The 3,778-nt window shown below is 51.5% G+C and overlaps 1 pseudogene; it reads left to right on the top strand.

The window, feature by feature from the left end:
• The first annotated feature begins 2,081 nt into the window (after window positions 1–2,081).
• Window positions 2,082–3,551, top strand: LOC147688986 (uncharacterized; annotated as a pseudogene).
• Window positions 3,552–3,778: the final 227 nt, after the last annotated feature.

The raw sequence follows: 3,778 nt of genomic DNA, 5'->3' as shown, positions 1-3,778 counted from the left end.
ACAGAGTCAGGGAACCAGATTTATTCACCATCAACCTAGGAGGTGCCACATCACCCACCTGATGAGGAAACTACACAGGCTGCCAGTAAAACAGTGAACAGAATCGGTATATTTACCGATTCGGTAAATTTACTGATTCTGTAAAATACCGAATCTGTATATTTACCGAATCGGTAAATGCAGATGTAGGTGGCACTTCAAACAGTGCCACAGGCCATTACCGATTTGTTATTTACCATGTAATACTATTGCATGGTAAATATCGAATTCCTGTGTACATGCACATCTGTGCATGTACACCTGTGCCATGTGACACACATACATGCCCACATGGCACACAAGCCAAAATCAGGGGTGCAACAGGGTGTCAAAGTTGACACCCTGTTCACCTTGACAATTCGGTATTTTTACCGAATCGGTATTTACCGAGTCGGTAATTGACATTGATTCCTATGGGCCTCAAGGCCCATAGGAATCAATGGCAATTACCGACTCGGTAAATACCGATTCGGGAATTACCGAATCCTACCGATTCGGTAAAAAATATAGAATTTTTAGCTACATCTCATTTACCGAATCTAGAATACCGAATCGGTAAAATTCTGTATTTTAGAGTCGATAAATGAGGATTACCTACATCTGGCTCTAGATGACTGCGTGGTCTAATACAATACAAAATATATTTAGGTATGCAAAGTAAATGCACCCGATGTAATAGTAAATTTGGCAGACTAGCCATATCCAAGGCCAAGGAGATGTCGATTATACGAACACACACTTTTTAAAACATGGACATTTTATAAATGTTTTAAAATATATCAAAAATAGTGAGTGGCATTAGAGATTTCTTTTAATATTCCACCCCAACACATAGAAAGCAATGGCATAGTCAACCATTACACACTTCTTAGAACACATTCCTAAAAAAACAAATTTCTATGGCATTTTAAGATTATGGGATCCTCTCCTGGGAAGCTATGCAAAGGTAATTGAAGCGTTTCCTGTACAGTGTGAGGCACTAATGAATGGCTCCATCTCTGCGGCTCTGACTACTACAACCAAATGCAAAGTGACGTGCACTGTGTGGCCAAAACGAACAGACCCAGCAGGTAAACAAAGCAACCTCCCTGCTTCAGCTTCAACATTTCCAGATCTTCACTGTGCTGTGTATTTCACAGGTAAGCATGCAGCTCATTCCTGCTTGAAGCAAATGAAAAGGGGGGGCTCTTGGCCCCCCCCGCCCGCATGGCGGCGCGGCGATCGTCCCCCTCCTCGGTGCTTCTCGGTGGTGGGGCGTGCCCTTCCGGGCGCGCCTCACCACCGATTGGTTTGCGCCCTCCCTGACCCGGATGTCATTGTAGGACTTCCAGGTCGGGGGGCGGGCTGCAGGAGGGGCTGGGTGGGGGCGTGACTGCCCTCACCTGGCCCCTTGTGAATAAAGAAGCGGGGAGCGCCCAGGAGACCCTCTTGTTCTCTGGACGCTCCCCCACAGAGTGTCGTGCCCTGCGCTCGGGGCTTCTTGTTTTGGTTAATTTTCTCGATTTATTTTCCAGGCTTCACGATCCGGGAGCTGGTTCCAGGGCTGCCGAGTTATCCGCGCTTCGTGGCAGCATCGCGAGCGGAGTCGGATTTGGTGTTTTTCATCCGAGGCATCGCGCTGGAGCTGAGGTCACCGTGATACGGAGCGGCTGGGGAGCGGGTCGGAGAGCAATTGATTAGTCGGTCCGACAAGAGGCAATTAACGACATTATTGGTGCAATTCGCTCACAGAAGGGGACATAAGACGTCGTTGCTGATCCAATACCGGCTGGCTGCACGCAGGATTTATCGGTAAGAGGAGAGCGGGGGGCTAGCATTCCATAGCTTCTAGTTGCCGCCGGGTGGGTCTACGTTAGAGTTTACTCACCCCTGACAAACCGGATAAGCCGGGGCGTTGCGGTTGCTGTTGCATGGTGCTTACAGCCCCCTGTACATCCTCCAGCTGGTGAAGGTACAAGGCGCACGGTCTGCCAACATAAGGAGTGTAGGGCAGTGGCGTGCGAATCATGCCAGGGCAAAGGGGTGGTAAAAGGGGGTCTAGCATGGAGGCGATGATGCAGGCCATGATGCGTGAAATGGCTCAAATTAATAAAAAGTTGGGGAAGGCTGATGAACTAGAGGCCCGCATGAATGACAGATTTCCAGATCCCCCGGGCCCATCTGGTAGGCCAGTGCGGGAGAGAACGGCACCTTTGCCAAGGGGGGATTTCGTTACCCCACCTAGGAAATCCAGGGCTAAAAAGCCGAGGTTCAGTGCCCCAGCCCCTGTGCCTTTAGTACCAGTCCCTACTGTGCCAGTACCCGCGATACCAGTTCCACTTGCACCTCAGCCAGCGATCCCAGCGCCTGTGGCACCGGTGCTTCCTGCTGCCCCGGCCCCTCCTGCGGCACCTACCCCGCCTGCGCCTGGGGGACCAGTACCAGTCCCGGGTGGGCCACCGTCACCGGCCCCATTGCCTAATACGCCTGGTCCCTCAGATGTTCCTCCTGGGGTCCCAAATGTGCCAGCGGCTAACCCGGACCCAGTCCTGGTTGAGTTGGAATCTCAGATAGCGGCATTGTTGCCTTGGCTGCGTAAAGGGGGTGTGTGTCTTGCCTCATCCGACCATGCGGCAGAAGCGGTTAAACTGGTAGAGAAGATTAAGGCTGCAACGGCGGCTGATAGTACTGCGGTGCCCGTATCTTCTTCATTTGCAGGTTCCAGTCCAGCCCAGCCAAAAGGAGATAGTGTGCCACCAGCACAGGTGCCCGTAAATGGTAAGGAGGTGGCACTGCCCCTCTTGGGTGACGGCATAGTGCCATCCAGGAGTGAAAACTTGGGGCAACATGTGTCTCAGGCAGTGAAGGAATTGATTTGGGCGGGAAAGTATGTATAAATTTTTTCCTTGTTGTTAGACAATAGGGAGATGGAACAGGCTAAGTTGTTGAAGGAATGGATGCATCCAAGTGAATGGAGGGCACAGTGCTCCAGGTTCAAGGTAGAGGAGACTTTGAAGAATTGGATCAGGGCGTTTGCCGTCCTTTCCGCGATTACGGCCGAACGCCCCCCTAATGTCCAGGCAGCTATGTCTTGCTACATGAGTAGGATTGTGGGGTGGAGCGACCAGTATACCGGCGATGCCTGGAAGGAGTATGATGTTAATTTCAGGAAGGCCAAAGAGTTTGATACATCATTAACGTGGGACAGGGTGGATTCCATGTCATGGCACAAGCAGTTCTCAGGGGACACAGCCCCTACACAGTCTACCAGTGCTGTCAGGGTGTTCTCCGCCAGGCCCCAACAACCCTTTCGGTCACACCAGGGGAGTGAGGTCCCCGGGAAGAATAAGGGGGGGGGGTCAGAGAGAAAGGGGGTGTGTTGGGACTTTAATAAGCGCTCCTGCTCAAGGCCTCAGGGCACCTGTAGATTTAGACATGCGTGTGCAATCTGTGGTCACCCGTCCCACCCCGAGACAACGTGTAGGAACAAGCAGGGTAACCACGGTCACAGGGGAAGGGGGAAGCCTGAGTAATTCAGTCCAGCTGACCCCCCCAACGCCAATAGACGTTTTTGCAATGATCCCTTTTTTGAATAGATACCCTGATCGCACAGCGGCCACTCTACTTCAGGAGGGTTTTTCTCAAGGTTTTAGGATCCCAGCGATGGGTTACACAGGTAGCCCACACTGCAGAAATCAACTTTCAGTAGCACAGAATCCAGAGGTGGTGGCCGCTAAGATTTCCAAAGAATTGTCCCTAG

This window comes from Lissotriton vulgaris, chromosome 10 (genome assembly GCF_964263255.1).
Source record: "Lissotriton vulgaris chromosome 10, aLisVul1.2, whole genome shotgun sequence".
Taxonomy (NCBI): Eukaryota; Metazoa; Chordata; class Amphibia; order Caudata; family Salamandridae; genus Lissotriton; species Lissotriton vulgaris.
This window is presented reverse-complemented; position numbering and strand designations above follow the sequence as displayed.